Raw genomic sequence first — 18,602 nt, 5'->3', positions numbered from 1 at the left:
CAGAACAGATCGATCATATATCCTTGCGAGGAATAATTTTGGTGCATTGAAATCGGCTTGTTATGGGACCTGTACTCTTTGTTATTTCTGAATAGTATATTGGGAGGATATTGGTGAAAGGATGGATGAAACAAGCATAACATTCATACATTGAGATTGTGGACTTTGATCCTCATAATATGAGATTATAACATCATTCATCATTGTGAATTTTTATATGTGATGTATATATTATGTTTATTATGCGTGTCTGTTTGAATATGATATTCCGTGTAATTCCATGCCGTCAATGAGTAATATTCATTAGATGTTTTACTCCCTTTTCTTTCCGTTTGTCTTCTATTTGCGTTTTGTTCAGATGGATCCTTCTGCCAGGATTCTGAGTTACTGCTTTTCGATGTCCCAGGAGGGGGCATGGAGGATTGAGGAAAACGGTTATACCTACATAGTCCCTTGTGCTTTTTTATTAGTGTACCTGTGTAGGGTATTTATTTTGCGAGTAGTTTTATTTGGGCAACGATTAGGATTCCGCCTTGTACATCGTACCAACATCTCATGTTATTCTAATGAAGTATGATTCAAAGTTATATTGAGTTATATTTTTAGGTAATGGTGTTTTTGATTTTCCTCATTGTATGTTACTTAAAGTGATGTTCCGAAAATGAAACGAATATAAGGAAATAAATTTTATATGACTTCATTATTCATAAAAAAAAGTAGCCATTTTTGAGTAAGATTTTTTTTGGAGTAATTTTCAGGGCGTTACATCAAGCAGACAGCTTAGCAGAGCACCTAGATTTATACCCATTTTTTAGCAAGATTTTTTGGAGTAATTTTTGGGGCGTTACACCCTGGACCCCTTGATGGATTGGGGAGCGGATAAAGTAGAGGAGGAGGAAGACAACGACGACTGTGTAGAGCTTATCTGCATAGAAGATTCAGTTGAGGTCATTGAGATATCTTCTGACTCGGAGGTGGAGGAAGACCCTAGAGAGGCTTCTAGTGCACCTCTGGTTTAGGTGGTTTCTCTTTTGTTTTGTTGTGATAGGAACCTGTGTGAGGTACTTTTTGTAATGCCAATGCCCTGACATTATTTTCTTTGTATTTTCAGTTTTTTATTTGTGGCGATGATTAGATTTCACCCTGTAAACAATTATGTATTTATTCAAGAATTTTATGAATGATAAGTATTCAGAAAAGAATTGTGTTCATTTAATTATTTTCAATGTATTAAGAATTTTATTTCTACAAGGTTTGAAATATGACGTCTTGAAAATGAAATAAGGTAAAAGTGAAAATGATTTGTAAGTTATAGGTTACATAAAAGAAGGGAAAATGTTTTTACCCATTTTCTAAGAAATTAAATATATTAAATATGAAATGATTTTCGGGGTGTTACAGAACGCAAGCCAATAAAAGTGGTGTAGCCTCAAGACATGATATATCATTGATTCGACTTGCACCGTATGTTGTTGACAATAGGGCCAAAGCCATCATTGCCATGAAAAGAGCGACAATTATTTTCTCCATCAAGAGGTTTTGCATATCTATGTTTCTTTTAATTTTTCTTGCGATGATATTGTTATTCGCCATTAGATGCATGCTGCAATTTATAGCCAAAATGTTTTACAACTTTATGAGGTTATATTAATACATGAATAATAAATATAAATTTATTAACTTTTTGGATATACATGAATTTTTCTCATTCAACATTCTATCATGTATTTCCTATTTAAGCTTCAATTAAAAAATTATTATTTTAATATACTTATATCTTAATGCTTCACTAATAAATATTTATTTACTAATTTTTAAGTATTTGTAAAATTAAATATTGAAACTTTAATAGAAAAGCTTAACAAGGGTAATTTAAACACGTGAGAAACATTAGAGGTTAAATACACCCCATAAACATTAGAGGGTAAATTTGATATTACATAAATATTGAGGAAGTAAATTAAAAAATTTATACTCTTTATTAATATACACATTTACTTACACAAGATACTCGATATATAAATATTAATGAAAATATTCCCAACGTTGATGGTTTTTACTGGCCTTGCATGGGACTTTGCTTTTCAAATATAATTGTTCTATTATGTAAAATATAAAGTAACAAATAATATATATATATATATATATATAAATTTTACATTGAACTTTTTCTCCAAAATGCTAAACCTAACTAGATAAAAATGAAGATAAAATATCTTATTTCGAGGTTCAAATTATGAAAGGAAATACAATCGATTTTTAATAGGATGTATATCCAATGATGTCATCTAATCCTTCTTTTGTAATATGTTTATCTATTGATTTTCATGATTAAATTACTTAGTTTACTAGCAATTCACATTCTTTATTTTCTAGTTTAAAATAACTATAAACACAAATACTCAAAATTTGAACAAAAGTATTTAAAAATAAAAATTAAAAGTGGTATAAAATAAAATTTCAAAATAGATAAAGTTTTTATATGGAAAGATTATAGATTTATAAGATGGAGTTGTTGGATGAAACCATGTTAAATGTAGAGAAAAAAATTAATAAAATGGTTATAAGTGATTTAATTAATAAAATAAATACGAAAATAAATAATACAAAAATAAATAAATAAACTTATTTGGATAAGATTTAAGAGGCTTCCTGGTTTGTTACGCTTTCTAAAAACAAATAAAATAAAAAGAATTGAAATAGGGATGTACCAGAATAAAACCATTTGAATATATGTTTTTGAAGAAAACAAATCTAAAGGTAATCATTAGAGGTAATAAGGATAACTAGTTAACATCTTTTTCCTGAAGACAAATTTACAAAAATTGCATATTCTTTATCATTAAGGCTCTCAGGTCGGTTCACCTATAAATAGAGCATGTGAGTCCTTAGTTGAAACATGCATTACCACAAAAAACAGAAACATGAGAGACTCCCAAGAGGATAACTCGAATTTGCATAACTTCTCTCTTTCATTCTTATGGTAGATGCCAGTAAGCATTATATGTTCCTCTTATATTTTTAGTTATTTCAATTTTACTTTTAATAATAAATATATTCTTTATAATCATATAGTTAAATAATGATTAATTTATTAACTTTATTTTCATAAATAGAAATAATATATATTTTATTTATTAAATTTGCATTTCTGTAAATAATAATAATAATAAATATATTTTTCTATAATAGGTACTGCCCATAAAATTAATTGAACATAAAAAAATAAAATCAATGTTTTATAGAGAATCGATTAATGTTTATAAAAATCTTGTAGGGATTTTATTTAATAAGAAAAACAATAAATTTTTATAATAAAACATAAATATATATTGTTTGCAATATATCTTTACACTTTGACATTTTAGCCCTCCTTTCCACTAATATATTAATAACATATAATTATGTTAATCTTGTTGGGACTTTATCCTCTTTTAATTTGTTATAATATATTCATATATTTGTATAATATGTTAAAAATCTACCTTCACCAACTATTTTTGTATCTAAAGGATTATATTAGTTATTTAATAGATAAAAGGTTAGCTAAAAATCAAAGTTAATTCAAAACTTGATCAACTCGTCTAATATGCATAGATACAAATTATTTCCTTCTGATCTGAATTACTATATGATAATCAATTTCAAAATAAAAATTGTACAATTTTTCTATAATGACAAAATAGTTTAACAATTTCAAAATTAAAAGAATCATTTTGCGAGTTGAAGTAGTGGACTAAATACAATAAACTTGTTTATTAAATAAAATACATGGTTATTTTAATTTTCCAAACATTAATTTTCATCCATATATATAAAGACTCTCAGTTTCTCAAGTTCCTTCCTAAAATGATTCTCATTATTTCATGTGCCTCTATGAATCATAACTTCACTTTTGAATAATTTCAAGTTCCTTCCTAAAATGATTCTTGATATTTCATAAATTGAATCAAAGAGTCATGTCTGATGTGCTATCTCTTAAAATAATTCACAATTGGTATAATGTTTTGTTTGATGGCCATTTTGGAGAAATAGTTTTAATTCCTATAAGGGATTTCTCGACTAGCTAATATAGCTTTTCCATTTTGCAGTATGATCCAACCAAACAATACAAGCAAACACTTAAACACACAAAGTCACACAAGAAAGCATGTGAGGCCATGCCCAAAGTTGGATAGAAAAGAACTGCTCTGATACCATGTTGTAAGGCCTCGAACATTACTCCTTCAATCTTGCTCAGAAATGGGTAAATTGTTTTTTTTAATAATGAAGCCATATTAAATTTATTTTCTTATATTCGTTTCATTTTCGGAACATCACTTTAAGTAACATACAATGCAGAAAATCAAAAACCATTACTTAATGGTAACCATAAATAACTCAATATAACTTTGAATAATACTTCATTATAATATCAGAAAATGTTGGTACAATGTACAAGGCGAAATCCTAATCGTCGCCAAATAAAACTACTCCCAAACTAAATACCCTACACATGTACCCTAATCAAAAATCAAAATAGAAATGGAGACAGATCCTAGCGGCTAGCCCTAGCGTCTGCGGGTGTGCTGGAACACTCGCTTGGGTCCTCCTTTATCTCTGAGTCGGAGGAGAGGTTGACAACTTCAATGCAGTCTTCAATGTTAATCAACTCTACGCAGTCATCCTCTTCAGTTGCTGGCTCCTCTTCCTCCGCCGCCATATCCTCCTCGGGAACATAGGACGAATGCCGCGAGGGAGTCACCACACTTGCATCTGTAACGCCCCGAAAATTACTCCAAAACTCTTGCTCAAAAATGAGTATTTTTTTTTAATAATGATGCCATATAAAATTTATGTCCTTATATTCGTTTCATTTTGGAACATCACTTTAAGTAACATACAATGCGGAAAATCAAAAACACCATTAACTAAAGGTAATAAAAATATAACTCAATATTGAATAACTTTAATATCAGAAAATATCTGTACGAAATACAAGGCGGAAGAAATATTCGCCCAAACTGAAATTACACAAAAGGCTGAGACATCCAAGACATCAAAAAGAATTCTACACAGATCTAAGTCGCAAGGGCTTGTGCAGGTGTACTGATCTCCCTTAATCCTCCATGCCCCCTCCTGGGACATCGAGAAGCGGTAACTCCGAATCCTCGTACAAAAACCCATATGAACAAAACGTTATCCAAAGACAAACAGAAAGAAGAGAGAGTAAGACATCTAATGAATATTACTCATTGACGGCATGGAATTACACGGAATATCACATCCAGACAGACACGCATATTAAACACAATATATACATCACATATAAAAATGCATAATGATGAATGATGTTATAATCTCAGATTATGAGGATCAAAGTCCAAAATCTCAATGTATGAATGTTATGCTTGTTTCATCCATCCTTTCACCAATATCCTCCCAATATACTATTCGGAAATAACCAAGAGTACAGGTCCCACAACAAGCCGATTTGACCGCACCAAAATTATTCCTCGCAAGGATATATGATTGATTTGTTCCAACAGAACTATTCATTTCAGGGCGGTGTCGTATCAAACACTTTATGGGCATTCCTCTCATTGATCCAAATTGCGAAGACGGGTTGTAAGAGATCGCCAAGTTTGCGCTGTGAGAACTGTCCGATCAAACAGAATACCTCATCCAGGAATACAAGGGACTCGTCTCACCTAGACTCACCCTCAAGACTTTGCTGACGAACCACCGCCATCATCGTGCCTCTCAACATCTCCGGGCTCGTTCGTCTCCCGTAAATTTCCTCTCCACTACTTCATTATCCATAATGAGTATGCACACTAACCGAGGTTATCCGATTAAATCTTTTAATCATTATTTTATATGATCGGCCGAATCTAAGACATCTCTCAAAGGAATGCTTCATGTGGGACCCAATCTTACGTCATCACATAAAAGAGGTATAACATCCTTACCACTACGAACCATCGCTGAATATCCTGGACGACCACATGGCCAAGCCTCTTACGGTCAGACAACCTCGATGCATGGTATCATGTAATCCTTTTTGGGCATTGCCCTAATCACGACATCACAGTCGGAAACCTTGCCCTAAATAGGCGCAAGAACAAAGGTACTTGTATAAGTTTGTCAATTTTGGGCACCAGACTCAATCATCTGAGTCATGGTCTTTCCCAAGTGTAAATACACTTCACACCCAAGCTAGGGCTATTTCCTAAGCAATCAAATAATCAGAAGCAGTCAAAAATATTATATGTATCTCGCTCAAGCGAGGAACTCATCAAAACAGACTCAATTCTCTTCCTGATTCTTGCCCGAGTGAGGGACTGTCGCTCAAGCGACAAATCCATAAAAAATTGTATAAAATACTTGTCTGGTCCGTGCCCGGGCGAAATACGGTCGCTCCAGCGCCAAAAATTCCCAAAACGGGCCCTCTGGGCCACGCCTTTAACAAAGCAATTCCTATCTTTTATTACTTTCATATTGTTATTTACATTTACAACTTATTGATGGAAAACATGCCATTAGGCTCTCGTATATATGAGAGTTTTCATTTAGACGACTTAAAAAGAAGTCATGTCTGTATGGAGCCCTCTCGCTCAAGCGAGGGGGCATATCAATTTTTGAGGCACTTGTGGCTTAAGTGAGAAAACAATCAGTTCTCTTTGTGCCTTTTTTAGCTCAAGCGAGAGATGTCTTTCCCCGAGCTAAAACATTTGTTTTCTCTAGACACTTCTCGCTCAAGCGAGAGTTGTCTTGCTCAAACGAGAAGAGCTTGATTATCATTTTAATTACTCTTCGCAAGGAAAATATTTCTCATTTATATCACATGTTTTTAAACCTTGAATTTATTAATTATCACATACATATCATTCCAATAATAATCATTCAAACATTATAATTCAATATTAAACATGGTATTTTCATATATAAACATAAAATAAATTGGTATAAGAAATATTGTTGTACTTAATCCAAATAAACAGGAAATTGATTAAGTACAAGTTTTCTTAAACAAACAGGAAATATTGTTTTCGATCCCATTGGATTTTAGTTTCTCGAATGGTGTTCTTTCATGGATGACTACCACAATACTTGATATTTTTAGCTATCTTAAACATACAAGTTAATAAAGTATCCATACAAAATCCATGCACACAAATATTTGATTATGTACGGGTTTTCTTAATACACAAATATAACTCCAAACTTTTGAGATAGTTTAGGAGATCTGGGTGTCATATTCGGATACCACTATGTCACGATGTATTCTCCCTCACCTGAGTGTATCGGTTCGCTAGGTTCTCTTTTATCATGTGAGCTTACTTGATCCGATCTCCTTTCGAACTCTTCATTACGCCATAATAACATTAATTAGTTAATTAACAATAATAATTATACTTACGAAATAACTTTTTAGGCGAAGATAAAACATGGGATTTAAAATGAATTTAATTGCTTTCGTCCATCCAATTCAAGGTTGAATATCCTTGAATCATCATTTGTCATTGAAAGTCTTACAATCAAATAACACTTTTTAAAGTAAGATTTTCAATAAAACATATACCGGAATTATGTCGTAATCCATGGATATACACCAGTCTAGTTCCCAGGAAAGAGAGGTGGATCGTAAAGACACCCTTAAATACCAAGTCTTTCCTTAGACAGAACCTTTCTAGACATGTATTACCACTATATTACATTTTTGCGATAGTTCATAAATCTTAGTTTTTGTAAGTAAAACATTTTTACTAAAACTAACCTTTTAAAATAAGATCATTTAGCTAGACTTGTCATTTTTAAAGTAAGTAAAGTTAAACAAAATAAATACTTTTTAAGTAAATCTCACCATTTTAAAGTAAGTTCACTTAACCAAGATTCAACATTTTTAAATCATTTTACCATTTAAGACTTCATGACACTTTAAGTTTATAAAGTCAAGACTTTTAGGTAAATCTCATTATTTCTAGTATACTACAAAAACAAATTTTCATGAACATCTTAACACCTAATTTTTTAGAAGAAAACCTCAAGGGTTAGTAAGTGTTATTTTCATAGTCATGAAAAAGAATGACTCGTAATTTAATATTTTACCTTAAACATCTTTTAGTTATTCTTACCACTTTAAAGTAAGTCAACTAAAATAAATACAACAATTTTTTATGAACATCTTAACACCTCCTAATTTTTAGGAAATACCTCAAGGGTTAGTAAGTGTTAATTTCATAGTCATGAAAATAAATCCTAAGGTAAGACTTTATACTACTTTAATATCCATAACTTCAAAAAACTTTAAGTTTATGAATGTAAGAACGAGGTTGCAACTAAGAGGGGGTGAATTAGTTGACTTAAAAATTATGGCCAATTTTTCTGCAAAATCAAGAGTTAACGTGCAGCGGAAAATATATGAAGAAAAATAATCAAGATAAAATGAAAAAGATAAGGGAGAAGAGAATACACAGTGATTTTTATACTGGTTCACCTTCTAGTCCACCGAAAGCTACGTCCAGTACTCTTACCACACAAGAGATTTATTCACGAAGAATTATGAGTTGTAATTACAATATCTCACCTCGAGATTTCTATGTACCTTACACACTCCCTAATTCTTATTCACTCTTGGAAAAAACATTTCCAAGTGATTCTAATCCCCTTTCTTTTCACACCCCGTGAAAGAAAGTATTCTGCAACAATATTGAAGAATGTACAATAATGGCAGATTGCATTTACAAGTATGAAAGTAATATAACTTGAAAACCAATCAACTCTTTATGTATACCAAGTGATAATACTCTTTGGAAAACTTTTAACCACTTCTAAGCAACTTCAGAAAAATGACTTTGAAAGTTTGAGCGCAAGTTGCAAAAAGTATAGAAAAATAACTTTAGAATAAGTTTAAGAGCTTTTGGAAATTGTATAAGAGTTGTGTGTTGTTGCGTGTTTGTGTTGTGAGAGTTAGAGCCTTTATATAGACATTCCAAACACCCATGGTGCCTTTCTAAAAGTGTAGGAGTTGTTTCAAGTGAAGAGATTTCGTTTGGAGTGAAAAAAATTCATTTTGATATCTGAAATCTGATGAAACGACTCTTAGTAATCGATTACTGAAAGTGGGTAATCGATTACCCAAAATCTCCGTCCACTGCTCATTTAAAATTAAATTAGAGTAATCGATTACAGCAATCTAGGTAATCGGTTACTCAAATTTTCAAAACTGGTAATCTGTTACTCAAAGACAGTAATGGATTATACTGAACAGTTTTAAGTTGGATAACTCTTTTCTCACACACGTAACCTGTTACTTAGATGAAATAATCCATTACACACTATTTTTGAAATTTTTTTTAAGTATTTTAAAGTGTTTCAACTTTCTTTAAAAATAGTTTGAGCATTACTACTTTGTATATTTAAGAGTTTTAGGATAGAAGTACCTATATATAGAGACTTAATCTAATTATCTTGATGCTTTAATCTTCTTTGTCTTCATAAGTATTCTTCCTTTTCTTCTTTTTGGTGATGTTGATGTCTTCATCAAAATCGCGCCAAGGTCAGGAGCAAAGATCTTCTTCACAATGAAGTCAAGACTTTAATAAATCATCTCTTATCCAAAATCATTATTTTAACTTGGAAATCATAGAGTAGAATATGCTAAACCATTTTTAAACATAATGCTTTCTAAAAATGAAACATTTTCAACATAAACTCATCAACATCATAAACTTTCAAGAATAAAATACAAACTTTTTCCTAAACACATTAAAGGTTCATTTGATGTTAAAATCATAACCTTTAAACATATTCAAATACTAACAATAATTTCTAATACTTACAAACAAATAACTCATCTAACCTTGTCCAAAGATATAGTTTTTCCATCTAAGAACAAGGAAGAAATTTCAAGATTTACAAAAGTCAAAAACTACATAAAGGTTCATATGATTTTATTATCGTTCCCTTTAGTTTTGCCTTCATAAAATACTTAAAGAAAAAATATAAATTCTACTTTATGAACAACATAATAAAAGCTAATAACTTTCTATGAAGTATGAGAAGAAGATGAAAAAGAGAAAATAAAAGACTACCTTAGTTTGTATAGGAAATTTAGTGTAAAAATGAGAGAATGGGGTGAGGTATTTATAGGAGAGCCTCACCCTCATCAAATCAGAAAATTTAATGCAAAGTAATTATATTTAGACTAGCATATGTGATGTGTCTAATGGTGGTGGAGTGAGAGGATTTGTTGAGTGATTTAGGGGATTTTGTGTGAGAGAATATGTACTTTTGCTTGTTTAACAAGCAAGCTTCTTACATGAAAGTGATGTGAACTTTTAGATGGCATATTCTCCATTAATCCATTCCCGAGTATTGTCGGCTAATACCCGGTCAGATAATAAAAATATCCCGATTTCGGTTTATGGTTAGAACATCGAAACAAAGAATTCGGAGTGAAAAATATCTACAAATGCGTCCTGGACAAACTTGATATCTATCTTGACTCTAAATAATATTTCGAATCCAATGGCACAATCGAGATTTGATTCCGAGTTAAGGAACTCAAAAACACGTTATTGGGCCGAATCCGGGCGAATTTGGGCCCGACAATAGCTGAAAAACTTCCCGTCACATAAAATTACGAACATTTACCACAAAATAGGAAACCACAAAACAAGACTAACACTCAACTATGGTTTAGTCTAATTCAATACCGTTTTATTTCTAAAATTAATCGCTGTTAGAATAAATAAATAATAAAACATACACAGAAAATTCACGGTGTTACAATCCTCCCCCACTTATAAGATTTTCATCCTCGAAAGTTAATCGTACCTCTTAAGAAAACAGATAGGGTTAGGAATCTTTTATGGTATTTTTGACTTTTGGTTTCATAAAAGGATTCAATGGGGTCTTTGGGGTCACTAAAGATCACTGTTTTGTTAAAGCAGTTTTGAAGAACATGGTTGTTAGACAACCAGTCCATTCCTTAGATGATATCTAGTTGGCATAAGGATAGACATATCAGGTCTACTACAAAGGTTCTTTCATCTAAAGTTATGAGACATTGAGAACACATAGTTGACACTATGACAGGTTCATTTGTGGGTGTGGATACAATTAAGTCATAGGGTAAGGATAGTATAGGCAATGCTAATCGGTTAACAACGTCATTAGATATGAAAGAATGGGTCGCACCCGAATCTAACAGCACAGATAAGGAAATCTCATCAATACGACATGTACCTTGTATGAGGTCTTCGTTGCCCTCGATCTCGGTTCCGCTCATGGTGAACACACTTCCCTTGGCCTTAGGTCTTGCCGCTTGAACAATATTCACTTCTTCCCTTTTCAGCTTAGGGCACATCTGGTTGATGTATCTAAGTTGATTATAGTGATAGCACACTGGGCAGTTGACACTAAAGTGCTTCCCCTTGCACTTCGAACACCAAGTTGGTGTGTTGAGGTTAGAGTTCCCAACTGGTGAACTCATTTTGTTGGCGTTGTTGTTGTTGTTGTTGTTGTTTTCTTGTCGGAAGCCTCTATTGTTGTAAGTCTTGAAACTCCTCTGCTCATTCCCTGATTGCGAAGCATAGGGTTTCTAGTTGCGTTTGAAAGGGTTTCCCCTTCCAAGTCCTTTCCCGAAATTTTGTTTGGGGTCCATAGGAATTTCCGGGTGGTACGACACTTGCCAGCGCCACATTCCTTGCCTTCACGCTTTTTTCATAAAGCCTGCACTTGTTAACCACAGTTGCAAAATCTGGTATCTGTTGATGTACAAACATCACTTCCAGGTTCTGTCTAAGTCCATCCTCACACTTAGCACATTTGAACCTTTCATTCCTCACTTGATTGTAGTGTGGGACATATCTCGCCAAATCTTCAAATTTGGCAGCATATTCTCCAACAGTCAGGCTTCCCTGCTACAGATGCAGGAACTCCATCTCTTTCTTAGTTCTCATATCTTTAGGAAAGTACTTCTGCAGAAATCTATCTTTGAAAGTTGTCCAGATGACAACTTGTTGTTCATGCACCATTTGGCGGCTTGAAAACTCCCACCAGTTTTCAGACTTCTTAGTAAGCATATAGGTCGCATAGGTGACCTTCTGCTCCTCAGTGCATATAAGTGACTAAAAGATCCTCTCCAACTCCTGGATCCAGTCATTTGCAGCATCTGGTGCAAAATCTCCTTCAAACTTTGGGGGTTAATGACGAAAGAATTCGTCCAAGCCCTTATACTGGGCTGATCCTTGAGTTGGTGGTTGTTGTTGTTGATTCAGTTGATGCAAAATAGCATTCACACCCTGAATCGCTGTAGTCATTGCAGCCATGAAGTCCAAGTTTGCAATTCCACGTCTAGCCATCTTAAATCTGTGCACATTAGACGTGCATGAGATACTCCTTCTACCGAAATTATTCATAGGTTGTATTTTCATTCGAATAATACAAGCAAACATTTAAACACACAAAATCATACAAGAAATCATATGAGGCCATGCCAAGGCCGGATAGAAAAGAACCGCTCTGATACCATGTTGTAACGCCCCAAAACTAACTCCAAAAATCTCTCTCAAAAATGGGTATTTTTTTTATAATCATGCCATATAAAATTTATTACCTTATATTTGTTTCATTTTCGGAACATCACTTTAAGTAACATACAATGCAGAAAATCAAAAACACCGTTACTTAAAGGTAATAAAAATATAACTCAATATAACTTTGAATCATACTTCATTTAATAATGGAAAATATCTGTACAAGATACAAGGCAGAAGAAATATTCGCCCAAACTAAAATTATACAAAAGGCTGAGACATCCAGCACATCAAAAAGTAACCTACATAGATCTAAGTCGCAAGGGCTTGTGTAGGTGTACAAATCTCCCTCAATCCTCCATGCCCGCTCTTGGGACATCGAGAAGCGGTAACTCTAAATCCTCGTAGAACAATCCATCTGAACAAAACGCGATTTAATGACAAACAGAAAGAAGAGGGAGTAAGACATCTAATGAATATTACTCATTGACGGCGATGAATTACACGGAATATCACATCCAGATAGACACGCATAATAAACACAATATATACATCACATATAAAAATTCACAATGATGAATGATGTTATAATCTAAGATTATGAAGATCAAAGTCCACAATCTCAATGTTTGAATGTCATGCTTGTTTCATCTATCCTTTCCCCAATATCCTCCCAATATACTATTAGGAAATAACCAAGAGTACAGGTCCCATAACAAGCCTATTTGGACGCACCAAAATTATTCATCGCAAGGATATATGATCGATCTGTTCCAACGAAGCTGTACATTTCAGGATGGTGTCGTATCAAACATTTTCTCGGCATCCCTCTCATTGATCCAAATTGCGAAGACTGGTTGTTAGAGATCGCCTAGTTTGCGCTGTGAGAACTGTCCGATCCAACAGAATACCTCATCCATGAATACAAGGGACTCGTCTCACCTAGACTCACCCTCAATACTTTGCTGACGAACCACCGCCATCGTCGTCCCTCTCAACATCTTGGGGCTCGTTCGTCTCTCGTAAATTTCCGCTCCACTACTTCATTATCCATAATGATTATGCACACTAACCGAGGTTAGCCGATTAAATCATTTAATCACTGTTTTATATGATCGGCCCAAACTAAGACATCTCCCAGGGGAATGCTGAATGTGGGACCCGATCTTACGTCATCACGTAAAAGATGAATAACATCCTTACCACTACGACCAATCAGTGAATATCCTGGACGACCACATGGTCAAGCCTCTTACGGTCAGACGACCTCGCTGCATGGTATCATGTAATCCTTCTTGGGCATTGCCCTAGTCACGACATCACCTTCGGAAACCTTGCCCTAAATAGGCGCAAGAACAAAGGTACTTGTATAAGTTTGTCAATTTTGGGCACTTGACTCAACCATCTGTGTCATGGTCTTTCCCAAGTGTAAATACACTTCACACCCAAGCTAGGGCTATTGCCTAAGCAATCAAACAATCAGAAACAATCAAGAATATTGTATGTCTCTCGCTTAAGCGACGAACTCATCAAAACAGACTCAATTCTCTTCCTGATTCTCTCCCAAGTGATGGACTGTCGCTCAAGCAAAAAATCCATCAAAAATTGGTCAAAATACCTGTCTGGTCTGTGCCCGGGCGAAATACAGTCGCTCGGGCGCAAAAAACGCCCAAAACGGGCCCTCTAGCCCTCGCCTTTAACAAAGCAAATTCCTTACTTTTATTACTGTCAAGAATTTGATATAGTTATTTACCATTACAACTTCTTGATGGAAAACATGCCATTAGGCTCAAATATATATGAGAGTTATCGTTCAAACAACTTAAAAAGAAGTCATGTCTGTATGGATCCTTCTCGCTCAAGCGAAGGCTGTCTTGCTTAAGCGAGGGCACATCCATTTTTGAGGCATTTGTGGCTGAAGCAAGAGCTATCTGGCTTAAGCGAGAAAACAATCAGTTTTCTTGGTGCCTATTTTAGCTCAAGCGAGAGTTATCTCGCCCTCAGCTAAAACACTCGTTTTCTCTAGACACTTCTCGCTCAAGCGAGAGCTGCCTTGCTCAAGCAAGAAAAGCCTGATTATCATTTTAATTACTTTTCTCAAGGAAAATAATTCTCATTTATATCACATGTTTTAAACCTTGAATTTAATAATTATCACAGACATATCATTCCCATAATAATCATTTAAACATTATAATTCAAGAGTAGACATGGTATTTGCATATATAAACATAACATAAATTGGTATAAGAAATATTGATGTACTTAATCCAAACAAACATGCAATTGATTAAGTACAAGCTCTCTTCATACCCACGGTAACTCCAAACTTGTGAGGGAGTTTGGAGGTCCGAATGCATATTCAGACACCACTGTGTCACGATGTTTTCTCCCTCACCCAAGAAAGGCGGGCTACTAGGACCATTTTCCTCGCCCTTTTGGGCTACCGGATCGAAACTCTCCGCTGTTTTCGATCCCAATGCATTTTAGTTTCTCGAGTGGTGTTCCTTCATGGATAGCCACCACAATACTTGATATTTTAAGCTATCCTAATCGTAAAACTTAAGAAAGTATCTGTACAAAATCCAGGCATGCAAAATAATTGATTAAGTACGGGTTTTCTTAATACACAAATATAACTCCAAACTTTTGATATAATTTAGGAGATTCGGATGTCATACTCGGATACCACTATGTCACGATGTATTCTCCCTCACCTGAGTGTGTCAGGTCGCTAGGTTCTCTGGTTGCACGTGAGCTTACTTGGTTTGATCTCCTCTCAAACTCTTCATTATGCCAAAATAACATTAATTAGTTAACCGACGATAATAATTATACTTACGAAATAACTTTTTACGCGAAGATAAAACTTGCGATTTAAAATGAATTTAATTGCTTTCGTCCATCCGATTCAAGGTTGAATACCCTTGAATCATCATTTTTCATTGAAAGTCTTACAATCAAATAACCCTTTTTAAAGTAAGATTTTCAATAAAACTTTTACCAGAATTATGTCGTAATCCGTGGATATACACCAGGCTAGTTCCAGAGAAAGAGAGGTGGGTCGTAAAGACACCCTTAAATACCAAGTCTTTCCTTAGACATAACCTTGCTAGACATGCATTCCCACTTCATTATATTTTTATGATAGTTCATAAATCTTATTTTTTGTAAGTAATGTTTTTTAGTAAAACTAACCTTTTAAAATAAGATCATTAAGTTAGACTTATCATTGTTAAAGTAAGTCAATTTAAACAAAATCAATACTTAATTTAAAATGATAAGTTACTTTAAAATAGTAAGATTTACTTAAAAAATATTGATTTAAAATTATTGATTTTGTTTAAATGGACTTACTTTAAAAATGATAAGTTTAGCTTAATGATCTTATTTTAAAAGGTTAGTTTTAGTAAAAAATGTTTTATTTACAAAAAATAAGATTTATGAACTATCGGAAAAATGTAATGAAGTGGAAAAAACTTCAAGGGTTAGTAAGTGTTATTTTCATAATCATGAAAAAAAATGACTCTTAATATAATATTTTACACTAAACATGTTTTAGTTATTCTTACCACTTTAAAGTAAGTCAACTAAAATAAATACAACAATTTTTTATGAACATCTTAACACCTCCTAATTTTTTAGGAAAACCCTCAAGGGTTAGTAAGTGTTAATTATTTCATAGTCATGAAAATAAATCCTAATGTAATACTTTCTACTACTTTAATATCCAAAACTTTATAACACTTTAAGTTTATGATGTCAAGACTTTAATAAATCATCTTTTATCCCAAATCATTATTTTAACTTGGAAATCAAAGAGTAAAATATGCTAAACCAAACATTTTCAACAACAACTCATCAACATCACAAACTTTCAAGAATAAAATACAAACTTTTTCTTAAACACATTAAAGGTTCATTTGATGTTAAAATCATAACCTTTAATCATATTCAAATACTAACAATAATTTCTAATATTTCCAGACAAATAACTCATCTAACCTTGTCCAAAGATATAGTTTTTCCATCTAAGAATAAGGTAGAAATTGCAAGATTTACAAAAGTCAAAAACTACATAAAGGTTCATATGATTTTATTATCATCCCATATAGTTATGCCTTCCTAAAATACTTAAAGAACAAATATAAACTCTACTTTATGCACAACATAATAAAATCTCCATAACTTTCTATGAAGTATGAGAAGAAGATGAAGAAGAGAAAATAAAAGACTNATGTTAGTTTGTATAGGAAATTTAGTGTAAAAATGAGAGAATGGGGTGAGGTATTTATAGGAGAGCCTCACCCTCATCAAATCAGAAAATTTAATGAAAAGTAAGTAGATTTAGACTAGCATAGGTTATATGTCTAATGGTGGTGGAGTGATAGGATTGGTTGAGTGATTTAGGGGATTTTGTGTAAGAGAATATGTACTTTTGCTTGTTTAACAAGCAAGCTTCTTACCTTAAAGTGATGTGACCTTTTCAATGGCACATTATCGATTAAGCCATTCTCGAGTATTGTCGGCTAATACCCAGTCGGATAATAAAAATTTCCCGATTTCGGTTTACGGTTATAACTTCGAAACACAGAATTCGTATTGAAAAATAATTAGAAATGCGTCCTAGACAAACTTGATGTCTACGTTGACTCGAAATAATATGTCAAATCCAATGACGAAATCAGAATTCGATTCCGAGTTACAGAACTCAAAAGCACGTTATTGGGCCGAATGCGGGAGAGTTTGGGTCCGACAGCAGCTCAAAAACTTTCCGTCACAGAAATTTACGAACATTTACCACAAAATTGGAAGTCCCAAAACAAGACTAATACTCAACAATGGTTTAGTCTAATTCAATACCGATTAATTTCTAAAATTAATCGTTGTTAAAATAAATAATTAATAAAACATACACAGAAAATTCACGGTGTTACAATCCTCCCCCACTTATAAGATTTTCGTCCTCGAAAGTTAAACGCACCTCTAATGAAAATAGATAGGGTTAGGACTCTTTTATGGCATTTTCGTCTTTTGGTTTCATAAAAGGATTCAATGGCGTCTTCGTGGTCACTAAAGATCATTGTTTTGTTAAAGCAGTTCAGAAGAACATGGTTGTTAGACAACCAATCCATTCCTAAGATGATATCTAGTTGACATAAGGGTAGACATATCAGGTCTACTACAAAGGTTCTTTCATCTAAAGTTACGGGACATTGAGAACACATAGTTGACACTAAGATAGGTTCATTTGTGGGTGTGGATACAATTAGGTCATAGGGTAAGGACACTATAGGCAATGCTAATCAGTTAACAACATCATTAAATATGAAAGAATGGGTCACACCCGAATCAAACAGCACAGATAAGGAAATCTCATTAATACGATATGTACATTGTCTGAGGTCTTTGTTGCCCTCGATCTCGGTTCCACTCATGGTGAACACACTTCCCTTGGCCTTAGGTCTTGCCACTTGAACAATATTCACTTCTTCCCTTTTCAAAATAGGGCACATCGGCTTGATGTATCCAGGTTGATTGTAGTGATAGCACACTGGGCAATTGACGCTGAAGGGCTTCCCCTTGCACTTCGAACACCAAGGTGGTGTGTTGAGGTTAGAGTTCCCAACTGGTGAACTCATTTCGTTGTTGTTGTTATTGTTGCTGTTGTTGTTGTTATTGTTGGAAGCCTCTATTGTTGTAAGGCTTGAAACTCCTATGCTCAATCCCCGATGGTGAAGCATAGGGTTTCTGGTTACGGTTGAAAGGTTTTCCCCTTCCAAGTCCTTGCCCGAAATTTCTCTGGGGTCCATAAGAATTTCCGGGTGGTACGACACTTTTCAGCACTGCATTCCTTGCCTTCACGTTTTTTTCATAAAGCCTACACTTGATAACTAGAGCTACAAAATCTGGTATCTCTTGATGTACAAATATCACTTTCAGGTCCTGTCTGAGTCCATCCTCAAACTCAGCACATTTGGACCTTTCATTCCCTACTTGATTGTAGTGTGGGGCATATCTCGCCAAATCTTCAAATTTGGCAGCATATTCTCCAACAGTCAGGCTTCCCTGCTACAG

General features: G+C 33.7%; 1 long non-coding RNA gene across 1 annotated transcript in view; it reads left to right on the top strand.

Annotated features, from left to right (window-relative positions):
• The window catches only part of LOC109342982, a 13,354-nt gene extending 11,802 nt beyond the window's left edge, over positions 1-1,552 (top strand). The window contains exon 3 of the long non-coding RNA XR_002107144.1: positions 1,420-1,552. This is a non-coding gene — a long non-coding RNA (uncharacterized LOC109342982). The remainder of the gene's footprint in view (positions 1-1,419) is intronic.

The sequence above is a fragment of the Lupinus angustifolius genome, chromosome LG01, assembly GCF_001865875.1.
Source record: "Lupinus angustifolius cultivar Tanjil chromosome LG01, LupAngTanjil_v1.0, whole genome shotgun sequence".
Taxonomy (NCBI): domain Eukaryota; kingdom Viridiplantae; phylum Streptophyta; class Magnoliopsida; order Fabales; family Fabaceae; genus Lupinus; species Lupinus angustifolius.
Note: the sequence above shows the minus strand (reverse complement) of the source record. Positions and strands in the feature narration are given on the sequence as shown.